This window comes from Pinus tabuliformis, chromosome X, assembly GCF_031772625.1.
Source record: "Pinus tabuliformis cultivar Carrire ecotype Pingquan chromosome X, CPIR1, whole genome shotgun sequence".
NCBI lineage: Eukaryota > Viridiplantae > Streptophyta > Pinopsida > Pinales > Pinaceae > Pinus > Pinus tabuliformis.
Window position 1 is genome coordinate 1,308,662,536 of NC_142308.1, and position 14,429 is coordinate 1,308,676,964.

Genomic DNA, 14,429 nt, shown 5'->3' on the forward strand with positions numbered 1-14,429 from the left:
AATAATAACTGTTGGAAGTACTACACACCTACATGCGGACTCTTAGTTAGAGCATGGGACTACATGCAAGATTCCTTCTGCATGGTTTACTCTTTAATTTGCTCCTTCTTTAACTCCGCCACTGGTTAGTTCTTCTGCATGATTTACTCCCTGATTTGCTCCTTCTTTAACTCCACAATTGATTAGTTCTTTTGCATGATTTACTCTCTCATTTGCTCCTTCTTTCACTCCGCAACTAGCTAGTTCTCTCCGGAACTACTTGTAGGTGTTGAGTCTTCTCATTGGATCACCACTATGGTGCATTACCTTGGGATCTTCACCCAGTAATGCTATATCATGAGCATTGTAACCTATTTTCTAATGAATCATTCTTTTGTTCTTTCGATTTTCTTTTAATGTTTTTGCTCTGCAAAGCTGTGTGTTCAACCTTTACTAGTTAGATTCATCTGTGTAGGTTTTCTAACACATTTACATGGTATGAGAGCCCACAGGTTGCTAGATAAAAGGTGCACCAGTGCTTTATTTTGCAGGTATTACAGCTTGGAGATCGAAGATCGATAGAAAAATGGAGTTTCCCAAAGCATCGATCCTAACACCGTACAACTATCACGAATGGAAGGACCAAATCGCTCAATACCTTCATCAAAAAGGGTTGTACAGATTACCATCGCTGCAGAAGTGGAACCCACTTCAGCCATAGAGAAATCCAAGTACCTCAACCGTATGGATGAGGCTCACAAATCCATATGCATATGCATCTCTCCAGAGTTGCAGTTTCATCTATCTGCCTGCAATACTCCCAATGAGATTTGGAAAAAGGTTGAAGAACTCTATAGGAAACAGGATGAGATGAAAGGACATCTGCTCGAAGTGGAGCTGCTATCATTGGATCCACGGAACTATGACAGAATTCAATACTTCTTCACCAAATATAATGATCTATTGTTGCAACTCAAGGGTTGTGGAATTTACAAATCCAAGGAGGAGAGTCGCCAAGTTCTCTCTATTATGTCAAAGCTCGGATCGGAATACTCCGTCTTTGTGTCTACATTTCATTCAGTAAGGCTCGCAACAGGTAAATCCTACACTATGCCTTCTCTCAAAGAGTTCATGGAGTCCCTTACTTTTGAGCAAGATAAACTCATTGGCATGGGGAAAATCAAACCTCCAAAAGCGCATGCACTTGCTGTGCATGATGGCAGCCACAATAAAAATCACAGATCTGATTCAAATTAGAAAAATCAGCAGCAAAAAGACAAGGGAAAAGCGCATTCCCATCTAAAGACAGAAGGGTACACCAAGCCCTTCAATGACTCCTTCGGCTCGACAAATGAGAAAGGGAAGAAAGGAAACAGCCAAAATCCTCTTGCATAAAGAAACAAATTGACCAAATGGCAGAAATCCTTCAGAAGCACAACCTTGGGGACCACATCCCTCAGGGTGCCAAGAAGAAAACTGAGGATCCGCCACACGGGAAAGGTAACAATTTTCATGCTTTAGTTGCAATTAATTCTTCCCCTGATGCATGGATTATAGATTATGGTGCATTACATCATATGGCTGCTGCAAAGGAAGTCTATTCCTCTTTGGATGCATGCAAAGGACCTCCCATCCTCATGGGATATGACTCACCTATTGAGGTCACCAAAAAAGGTAGAGTGGAACTTTTACACGGAAGCTTTGAAGATGTGCTTCATGTTCCAAAACTTCCGATAAACCTGTTTTCAGTTTATCAGATCACTCATTCCGGCATCGGAAAGAGAGTGGAATTCACTCTAGATGCAGTGAACATATATGACCTACATAGTAGCTCCAAAATTGCAACCGGTGAGGTAAATAATGGAGCCAGACTGTATACATTTTCTGAATTTATTGAATCTGAATCCTCCTTATTGCTTACACATGCTGATGATAGTAGTAGGCTTTGGCACGAGAGGTTTGATCACTTAAATTACAGGTATATGCAGCAGCTAAGCAAGCATGAGATGGTGGAAGGCTTGCCAAATATCAGTTTCTCCAATGGAGTTTGTGAAGGGTGTGTCCTTGGCAAACATCCTAGAGAAAAGTTTGACACTGGCAAGACTCACAAAGCATCCTCTCCTCTAGATCTGATCCATAGTGATCTCATGGGGCCTTTTCCTCATCCTTCCATCACCAAGCAAGGTATGCGCTTACATTTATTGATGATTTCTCACGGTATACTTGGGTGTATCTTCTCAGGAACAAATCTAAAGTTTTTGTGCACTTTGAAGATTTCAAAGCACTAGTTGAGACACAGTGAGAGAGAAAGATCAAAGCCCTCCATACAGACAATGGGGGGGAATATGTTAACACAACACTTCAGAACCTTTGCCTTGAGTCCGGCATACAGTTACAGTACACAGTTCCATACACTCCGCAGCAGAACGGAGTTGCTGAGAGAAAGAACCGATCTCTCAAAGAGATGGCTTCCTGCATGTTGCATGCTAAGTCACTGCCTCATAAGCTATGGGCTGAAGCACTTAATTGTGCTAATTACATCCAGAACAGATCTCCTCATTGTCAAGGATCAGACCCCCTTTGAGGCCTGGAGTGGCACTAACCCAGAGGTCACCCACTTCCGTGTTTTCGACTCCTGAGCATGGGCCAAGATTCCCTCTGAAAAGAGGAAAGCTCTTGATCCACAGAGCATTGAGTGCATCTTTGTTGGATACCCTGATGGTGTGAAGGGATACCGACTCTTGATTTCCTCTATGGACAAGCTCATCATTGAGCGAAGTGTCAAATTTAAGGAAAGTTCCTCACATGTACCTCAATTGCCACATGCAGACACCTTTTATCTACCTCATGTCCGAGATGATGACTCAGTACACTCAGATGCAGATATAGAGCATGTAGATGCCGCGATAGAGCATGTAGATGCAGAGACAGAGTCTTCAGATACAAATCCAGTGCATGCATATGATGATCCACATCCAAGCCTAGATCGGGCTCCCAGGAGTGAATCAAATTCCCCTGTCATAAATCAGAGAACAAGGAGCTTACGTGAGATATATGCACAAGACCACCCAGCTGCTAGAAATGGTCTTGTGGGGGATAATTCTGATCTACAAAGGACTAGCTCAGAGTTTATTGAGCGTCCTCTTGTCCTCACTGCCGCTGAACCATCGCCATCCTGGCATTGTCATTTGGTTCAGTCTTCTGATCCACAGTCTTATGCTGAGGCTGCTGGGCATCCATCTTGGGAGTCCACCATGGAGGAGGAGTATAACTCCCTCCTCGAGAACCAGACCTGGGATCTGGTCCCCCTTCCTTCAGGAAGGAAACTTGTCCGATGCAAATGGGTCTACAGGACCAAGAGTGCTGCAGATGGGAAAATCACCAGACGGAAAGCAAGGCTAGTAGCTAAAGGCTTCCAACAAGTGCATGGCATTGATTATGACGAGACCTTTGCTCCAGTAGCAAAGATGGATTCCATACGCCTTACACTTGCCATTGCAGCTACCCAGGGATGGGAAGTACATCAGATGGATGTGAAGAATGCCTTTCTTCACGGAGACCTATTAGAGGAGATTTACATGGAGCAGCCACATGGTTTCATTCAGGATTCATCTTTGGTCTGCAGACTGAAGAAATCTCTCTACGGCCTTAAGCAGGCCCCGAGAGCTTGGTATGCGAAGATGGATTCTTTTCTCTTATCACAAAACTTCGAAAGATGTAAGTCTGATCCGAATGTTTACATGCTCAGGACACATGATTCTCTTCTTATCTTAGTTTTGTATGTGGATGATCTCTTGATCACCGGCAGCTCGGTTTCAGCCATTGCTACAGTCAAGAGGGCCTTGCATGATAGGTTCTTGATGACGGACATGGGTCCATTACACTTCTTTCTTGGTCTTGAGATCAGCCAGGATGCCACAGGCATCAAACTCTCTCAGGCTAAGTATGCACGGGATCTCCTCGAGAGATTTCACATGACTGACTGCAAGCCAGCACCGACTCCTTTTCTGTCTGGGGTCCGCCTTGAGGATGGAGGTGACACTCCATTAGTTGACAGCACTCTCTATTGACAACTAGTGGGGAGCTTATTGTACCTCACCCACTCCAGACCAAATCTCTCATATGCTGTAGGGGCAGTTTCCAGATACATGCAGGACCCGCATGAGCTACATTGGAATGCTGCCAAGCGCATCCTCCGATATGTGCAGAGCACCATCACCTTCGGGATTCACTATGTAGCAGGCATTGCATTGAATCTCCTTGGCTTCACTGATTCTGATTGGACGGGTGACAGTATTGATTGCAAATCCACCTCCAGATATTCACTCAGTCTAGGGTTTGGCCTTATCAGTTCGATTTAAATGGATTATTTCTAGCACCTGTGATGGTGTTTTCCCCTGTGATTCATGTTGCTCCTTTTTTGCTACATCATCTTCTTCCATCAATGGCACTTGCGCATCAACTATTTTGTCTACAATTCCATTCCATGACTCTTGTTCTTTGAACACAACATCTCTGCTAATCATGGTCTTCTTTGTGACGGGGTTATACAATTTGTAAGCTTTTGATTGCTCACTATAACTAGTAAATATGCATTTTTCACTTTTATCATCAAATTTTCTTCTTCGCTCTTTAGGCACATATGCATAAGCTACACATCCAAATACTCTGAAATGAGATACGCTACAAGACATACCTGACCATGCTTGTTTTGGTACTCTGTTCATCACACTCTTTGTAGGAGATCTATTGATCACATAAATAGCACATGCAACTGCTTCTGCCCAAAACTCATTAGACAAGTTTCCGCCTTTCAACATGCTTCTTACCATGTTCATAATTGTCTTGTTCTTTTTCTCTGCTACATCATTCTGCTGCGGTGTGTACCTGGTTGTAAATTGTCTTTTGATTCCATGTTGTTTGCAGTGATCATGGAATGCCTTTGAGTCATATTCTCCACCATGATTTGACCTCAATACGTTGATCTGTCTATCACTTTGGTTCTCTACTAAGGCTTTGAATTCCTTGAACTTTGCAAAAGTTTTAGACGACTTCTTCAAGAAGTAAACCCAATTCTTTCTACTATAATCATCAATGAAAGTAAGGAAGTAACAAATTCCACCAATCGACTGTGTCCTCATAGGTCCACACAAGTCTATATGCACTAGCTTAAGAGGTTGCTTTGCTTTGTATGCAACTCCCTTTGGAAAAATTTCAAGGTCTTTCTTTCCCAAAATTCAACACTCATAAGTACAAGCAGGTTCTTTGATGGGAGGTAATCCTCTGACCATATGTTTCTACTGCAACAATCTTAAACCAGAAAAGTGCAAGTGTCCAAATCGAAATTGCTATAACCAATAATCATAAGAACATAGAACTGTAAAAGAACTCACCTGACCATTATAACTCATAATTAGAGGAAATATTTTGTTCCTTTTCATCTACACCTTTGCTATCAGCTACTTGCTTGGGGGCTTGTCATATGTAAAACATTTTTGACCTTGAAAGATAACTTTATATCCTTTCTGTGTCAATTGACCAACACTTACAAAATTATGTTTGAGACTAGGAACGTAATATACCTCTGAGATTGTCTTCGGCTCCCCCTGCTTGGTCAGAATGTTGACCACTCCTTTGTCATTTATTTCCACAGTCTTGTCAGTCCCAAACTTTACCTCTGCTTTCACAGATTAATTGAAATTTGCAACCAAATTCTTGTTGTCTGTCATGTGGATACTGCAACCATTGTCTAACAGCCACACACTAGCAAAAGGTTCATGCATGGTATGGCAACCTAGGAACATGGAATTAGTACTTTCTGTAGTGACATTAACTCTATGGTTCCCTTGATCAGCTATCTTCTTTCTACAATCACGAGCATAATGACCAAATTTATTGCAATAATAACATCTCACCTTTGATTTGTCAAATATATGATTATTGTTGAAGTTTCTGTAGTTGCTTCCACTTTCATGTTTATGCTCTTCTCGTCCATCTCTCTGACCATCATATCTTCTGCCTCATCCTCTGCCTCTCGATCTACTTCTGCCTCGACCTCTATCTCTTGAAATAGAAACCTGACTTTTGAAGGCAGTCTCTAAAGTGAAATCCTTATTTCTGTTTATCTTTGCCTCATGCAATAGAAGTGATCCCATCAACTCATCAACTATCAATGATGCGATATCCTTGGCTTCTTCTATGGTTGCTACCACAACATCAAATTTGGTAGACGAATATCTGAGGACCTTCTCAACTACTATTTGATCTTTAATTTCTTCACCATAAATCTTTAACTGATTTACGACAGTTATGACCTGATTCATGAAAGGATCGATGTCCTCTGTCTCCTTCATTTGCAAACTTTCAAAATCTCTCCTAGTATTCTGCAACTTAACAATATTAATTTTGTACATACCCTTATAGTTTGTCACCAAAGTATCCCATGCTTCCTTTTTGAAGACGTGATCATAATCTTTTGGAACGCTTGTGCATTCTTCTTTTTGTCTATCTTCCAGTGTTCCCTCTTTGCATGAGTGAGAGCTCGTGCTTCTGCTTCATTTTTAGGTTCTGAAAACCCAAGCTAGACATAATCCCAAACATCATGAGCCCGCAACGTGGTCGCCATATTAATGACCCACACATCATAATCTTTCCTTGTAAATAGTGGGAACTGGGGCTGAAAATTTGAGAAAGCCATCTTTCTTCAAAACTTCTCTCTAAAAACCCTAAATTTCTCTTTTTTATAAGATTGTCAAACCTCCTTTTATAAAAAAACCCTTTAAATAAGACCCTTTATTATTTGTTAATATAAAAAATATTTATAAAAAAAATACCCTTTATAAGCACTCTTCGAAAAATCATATGATAACGTGAGAAATATTTAAAATCATAAGTGACTATGCCTTTCGACTTTCAAATATGAAAACCGTTGACTCTAAGTTACCGAAAACACTAACTGTACTATAACACGGAATGATAGTTCAAGGAAAACACAGTGGTTTACAGCAGCTACAACTGTGCTTTATATTTTTTTCACAGGATCTTCACAATAGCATGGTTTCCGCTGAGCCTGTGCAACAAATATGGTGTTCTGTAAACTGGAGGCCAGGCACGGCTCCCTTAACCAAAAATAAATAAATTGTGACTCTACAGACTGCAACTACACTCTGTCTCTTTTTTTGCTCATGAAACCTCACTTTGATACCAATTTGTTAGAAAGACAGAGAATACAAAACAAATAATTCACACACAAATCCACGAGTTGCAGCTCTTCTATTGATCACACAAAACATGATGCTTACAATGAACCCGGTGAAGGGTATTTAACCTTTTCCAACTAGCGACTTGCCTAAAATATCTTGACATGCAACCACACACTAAAAGTCATCTATCACTTAACTTGACTTGACTCAACACTCAAACACTCAACCCTCAACACTCAGTTAATTGACTCTTTAAGTTTAGCCAACTCCTCATGCAGGAGTAATTAGCTTATTTTAACAATATGCAAGATCAAGAGTTTCTCAATATCGTCATGTCAGTTTCGTTTTCATATACAAATCTAAAAAATTATCAAGAAAACAAGATGCTTTTAATGGAAAAGAATCAAAAGATACCAAGAAAAACATAAAAATTAGTTAAACAACCTAAATCAAGAGTCAGTTGACAGTTAAGTAGTGGAATGCAACAGCTGAAAAACTTTTAATCGCCTAACAATAGATCTAATGATGCAAAGTGGTGCAGAGTGGCATCTTAGGGAGTTCTTCCCATAGGAACATCTTATGACATAATTTGTATATGGAAAATAAAATAGAAAATGATTTGGATTTCATGTATTTCAATAATTTTATTAATGAGATTGTGTTAGTTGATAACCAATGTGCATAATTTGATATGCATTATTGATTATTTTTAAATGTTATTGATTAGTGTAAGAGTAAGAAATGATATGGATCTTTGTATTCTAACCATTTTATTAATGTGGTTGTGTTAGTTGATAGCCAACATACATGGATAAGATTAGTTGATCATGGATTACTACATTTAACATTGGTTTGTTATGGTAAAGTTATGGTTGAGAAGGGTCGATTATGATCAACAAATGATTAACTATGGTGACCATGGTTTTCCACTTTAAACTAATTTTTTTTATGATAGATTATAATTGATTGTGGTTCACCATGTTACCTATGGTTGATTGTGGTTGACCGTGGTTTGACCACAATTAGCTATAGTTGGCCATGTTGACAATATTTTACCAAGAATAACTAGGATTACACATGTTGTGCATGGGTGACCATCCTGATAATGGTTTATGATGGTTTGACCATTTTACCCATCGTTCAACTTACTTGACTATGGTTAAATATTGGCAAATATTGGATGGCCATGGAATTAATTGCTTCATTATTGCATGGTTTTTTTCAGTCTGCTCTCGTCTTTTCAGGAGACATTATAGGATCCCCTTCTGCCTAATAATGATCTTGCTTGCATTAAGGTCGTGCATTTTGATGTCAAATTTACTGGTTCTTGGGTCCTTAAAGGGGATGTGCCTGTGGAGGTTCCCCCAAAGTGATAGGTATGTCTTTAAACGTGAGGGGTTTGGTATCTACCTATAAAAGAAGATCCTTGTGTAATATCATCCAGATTTATAATCTGGATGTGGTTCTCTTGCAAGAGATTATAATTTGTAGGCAAAAGACATGGGAATATTTATTGAAGATTTGTCCACTCTGGTTTATGTGCGTGACCAGTGCCTCTAATCTCTCGGGGGGACTGGCCACCATGTGGGATCTAAACATGATTAATTTTAGAGCTTTTAATTCTAATGCACACATTTTATTATCAGGTTTTCAAAGAGGGTCTAATGTGTGCTTTCATCTTCTCAATATATATGCCCCTTTCCTGGACAGGTAGAGGTTCTAGGATCACATTGAAGGAAGCGATTTGTTGGACCAAAGTTCTTTGATATTGGTAGGTTGCCTAAACTTCACTATGGATAAGAACGAGGTTTGGGGACTAAATAGCAAGGAGAAAAAGTTGGGTTCATTCTTTAAGGGTTTATTCGCACAAAACTCACTAATGCATATCAAACCCACAAAAATTGGCCCGACATGGAGGAACGAGCATTCAGGGAATGAGGATATTTTGAAAAGATTGGATCGCTTCTTTGTTCATTCTGCTTTGGTTGGGAACATGCAACACTTGGTTTCATGGATCCTCCCTTCATTATTTTTTTTTTAATCTAGGATAATTGGTAACTGGTGAGAGTTACCTTGAACAGGCCCAGGATCAAATCCAACTGGCTGCCACTATAAACCTAGGCTAGGTGCAACAGCCTGCAAGCTGCACACAATAGTAATTAACTTATGCCTCAACAAGAGCCGAGACGTCCGCTCGGGGGTCGCCTACTCTTCTAGCCAAGACACAACAGGCCATATACTCAATCAGATTTGAACCTCCATCTCATGGGTTTCACCCAGCGAAACTTACCGACCACTTTCTGATTTTTTTAGAATGGTCCAGAGGAATATCAAAGCAGGGTTATCCTTTCAAGTTCAACCATTATTGGCTTAAGGGGAAAGCCTTTGAATACTCAGTTCGAGATACATGGATGACTACACTTCTTGGGCATGGGGTTTCATGTTTGGACATAGTTTGGTACAAGCTAGAAAAGTTGAAGAAAGTTGTCAGGATTTGGGTTAGGGACAAGAAGAAGGCATTGGTGAAGGAATTGATCTCTATAGATATGATGATAAAGTATTTGTTGGAACTTGAGGATCTGGGATATTTCTTTGCCTTCACTTAAAAGAAGCTTGTTTCTCTTGAATACGGAAAAAATCAAATTTTGAAAACACAAGAAGAGGAATGGTGTATAAAGAGTAGGGCGATGTGGGTAGCTAAAGGAGACAAGAATACTAGATTTTTTCATAATCAAGTGTCATTCAGAAGGAAACATAATGTTATCTTGGATATTAGAGACAAAGACGAGAACTCTTTCTTTTCTCAAAAGGAGATTCAAAGGGAAGGGGTTCGCTTTGTCAGTGAGTTATACAAAGCTAGAGAAGGGGTACAATTTGACTAACAATTGGAGATTATAAACCTCGTTCCAAATATAGTTATTGAGGAGGATAAGGAACACATGAGGAGATCGATCACTAAAGAAGAGACATTAGGGGTATTAAAAGCATTGGCTAGGGACAAGAACCCATGACCAGATGGTTGGTATGTGGAGCTCTTCATTCATTTTCAGGATATTATGCTAGAGGAACTTTCAGCAATAGTCGAGGAATCCACTACCTTTGTTTGATTTTGGGCTCAGTAAATGCTACTTTCATAGCTCTAATTTTCTAAGGTATCGAATCCCCCTTCCTTTGCCAATTTTCGTCTTATTTCTGTTTGTAATATGGTTTACAAAATGATTTCCAAACTGATAGCTAATATGATAAAACCAATGTTGTTTAAGCAGATTATAGCCAAATAATTTGGTTTTTAAGAACAAAGACAGATTCATGATGTTGTCACCATTACTTAGGAATGTATACATTCAGTTAAATATTGTAAGATTGAGTCTTGACTCATGAAGATAGATTTAATTAAAACCTACGACAATGTGGGCTGGGAATTTTAAGGTCGATCCTTCATAAGATCGGTTTCAGAGTATTGATGGTTGAATGGATCATGGCTTGCATTTCTTTGGTGAAATTTTTAGTCATTATAAATAGTCTTCTATCATAATTCTCCAAGGCATTTAGACGTCTCATATACAGATGTGCCCTATCTCCTCTCTTGTTTATGCTTGTGATAAATGGATTAAGTAGGAGGATTATGAAGGCGAGATATAGTGGTATCATATCAAGTTGCAGGATGTCAAGAATAATTTCTCTATCACATCTGATGTTCACAAACGATGTTCTAGTGATAAAAAAATCCTCTATTTCAGAATGGAATTCTTTTCATCATATCCTGTCTAGTTTTGGGGAAGCATCGGGCTTAATTATAAGTAAGGGTAAGTCTGCATTGATCTCAACTAACCATGAGGATCCATAGATGTTGGAGATCACCAAAAAAAATATTTTTAATCAATGTCATTGGAAGGAGGGTTCATATATCTAGGGTTCTTCATTAAACCAAACAGTTATGAGAATAAGGACTGGGAATGGATCATTAAGAAATTTGAAAAGAAGTTGTCATTATGGTCTCATAGATGGTTATCTTTGGGGAGTAGACTAGTTATGATCATATTGGTGCTTCAAAACATTTCCATTTATTGGACGGATATATACAAGTTACCAAAATAGATTATTAATATAATCAATTCTACTATAGTAAATTTCCTGTGGGCTAGTCCAAGTCACTCTAAGAAAATCCACTTAGTTCGCTTCGGTGATTTGTCACGATGGGTCGAATCGAGTGGATGGGGCATCATTGATTTAAAAAGGTTTTAATATGGCTTTGTTGTCAAAGAATCTGTGGAGAGAGATAAATAGAGAAGGTATATGGCAGTAGATTATTAGGGACAAATATCTCTAGAGCAAACAATTGGATTAGTTGGATGAGAGAGGGGGCACCACAGAAAATGGAGACTTCTCTTTTCCTGGAGAAGTATGATGAAAATTAAGCATTGGATTCTTGGTAACTTAAGATGGGAGGTGGGCTCAAGGACGAGGGTGGAGATCGGATTGTCCATAATTAAAGGTTTGGAAGGTAAACATTATTTTTTATTTCCTTTACTATATCAGCTCTATAATAAAGGCCTCTAATTTTTTAAAGATATATATGTGGACCATGACCCAAATTCGATTTCGAAATCATGGAGGGAGGCAGAGGAAATTGGACTTTCAGGTCCATTAGCCATTGAATGGGGAGAATACACCATGTAGTTAAGTTTAACAGTTGTCATATTGTCATCAAAGGAGGATTCGATGTCTTGGAACATAAGCATTGCTAAAGTTTAGGCATCGGTCAAAGAGGTATACTCTCACATCTATCAGAGACGTAATGTGGATCTGATATACATGTGGTTCCAAAATTCTTGGAATTGGAACATACCACAAAATTGAAGTGTTTTATCTAGCTAGTGGTCCACAATAAGATTCTAACATGGGATAATTTGCACAAATGAGGCTTCCATGTTCTAGGTAGATGTGATATTTGTTGTGGTTCCACATAAGATGTGGAGCATCTCTTTCTTTTGTGCCCATTTGTGGTTTTTGTTTGGATCAGAGCTTTTGAGCTGCTTAATTTAAGAGTCACTTGGATAGGTCCTCTATTGGGGATTGTCTAACACAATGGTTCTCGGAGTTTAAGAAATAAAAATCCCTACCATTCTATATCATGTTGGGCATAAGGAGAGCTAGTAATGCATAGATATTTGACCAAGTTGATCTAGACGTGAGGGTGACTCACCTTAAAATTTTGGCATACTTTTTGGAGATGGGTCCTAAAAAGGAGAGATATCCAAAAGAAGATGTAGTTTTATGGATATATGGGCAAACTTCCCTGCTAGTTTTTTTCACGAGGCCTCATCTTCAGAGGTATGTGGAAGTGGGATGTACATTGTACTAGGAGATTACTATCTTTTTAGATGGTACAATGGCATAGATACAAACAATAGAGCAAAGCTTCTTGCTCTGTGGGGAATCATTTTTTGCGCCAAGTGGCTTGGCATTGATGAGATCGATGTCTTCAGAGACTCCAAAATGATTATCGAATGGGCTAATTTTGTAAATGATTACGAGGCTCTAACGTTCTCTAACTAGATGGATAGGATAAGGTTGTTGAATAAGGTTTTTAAAAGGGTATCTTTCACTCACATCTACAAAGAACAAAATCAAGTAACAACTTTATTGTCAAAAGAAGGGTGCAACACTAAATCAGGCTTGATCAAGTACTCTGTTTATGAAAAAGGAACATTTCAACTCTTCAGGAACATCAGAATATGAAGGAATGTTAAGGTTATTTTTGTCATTATTAGTTTTTTTGGTAATTTGAAATGTATTTACAACTCTAAAAACTTTTTTTTGTAGATTACATGAGTCTCATTGAAGATCAGGAACATTTTTTGTATTTTTAAATCATGTTGTATATGATAAAGAGAGAAAGAGGAAAGCAAGTACAGATAGATATTATATCCAAATGTGAAAAAGGCAGAAGTTTTTGTGTATTAGTGAAAACATTTGAAAACCATGGAGTACAACAAGCATTTAAGGAGGCTTAATTATATCATATACCTTGGACAAATACCATGGTTTTGTACACAACCAATGGTAGACCAATCATAACAGAATCAAGGTTATCTTAATTTCTTTGTGATTGAGTCAAAATTATCCAACATTCCCCCTTTAAACTTGACTTGTGATATGATATAATGAAGCATGCTTAAAATCTTGGGATACTCCATTTTGAAGTGTCTTAAGTGGTTTGTGTTGGCTTGACTTGGCCAAGGTAAAAGTAGCTTTCTTGCACACAAAAAATCAGTTTTTCAATAAGATTTTCTAGGGTAATTATTGGATTTATGTTATTGTTTGTGTTTCTTAGTTTTAACATTTGGTATCAAAGCAAGGAAAACACAAATGTTGAAGATGGAAGTCGTGGAGAGAGAAAATGGCATGTGGATAATGATGCAAGGAGTATATGGTATATGGATATTGAAACATGTAAGTTAATCACATGTAAATGGGAATATGGTTATAAGCTCTTTTTTCGGTACTTTACCTAGATAAGAAGGGACATGGTGTGTTCCCAAATACCTAGTTACTAAACTTTGAGATAGTACGTGGTTATCCTAAATCGAATTTAAAAGAGTGAATATTAGTTTAATCTTGATTAAATGATTGATGGGCTTACCATTAGTGGCTTAGAAGTCCATGGTATTGGGTAATACATACTATTTGAATGCAATGAAGCCTATTTAAATAATTTAAAAACTACATTGTAAAATGTTAAAAAAAAAACCTATTGTTTAGTTGCCTTGGTGAGATTGACCAAAGAGAATAAAGATATATATTTGAAATCTCTCGATTGTTTCATGCTATTATACCAAATACTAGCTTAGCCATATAAATTAAATTGATATTAAATATGGATATGCATCAATCCATGATAAACATCAAAACACTTACTTCATGATATATTTCACATTGCTAAGATTAAAAAAAAACCATAAAAAATAATTAAATGACTTTAGTTTAAATTATTATTATTAATTATAAAAAGAATTAATATATGAGTTAAACATATATACATGCTCCACCTTACTATGGAAATTATTAACTTGTAAATAATATTTATCACAATACCATGACTTATCACTATCGCATGTCCAAAAAACCATATTTGTGAATACTACGAAAATTATTATAGAATGTTCTTTGGACGTTAAATCCCTACCATGGGGGTTTCACTAGCAGAACAATATCATACCACGTGGTTTCATATTGGGGGATATA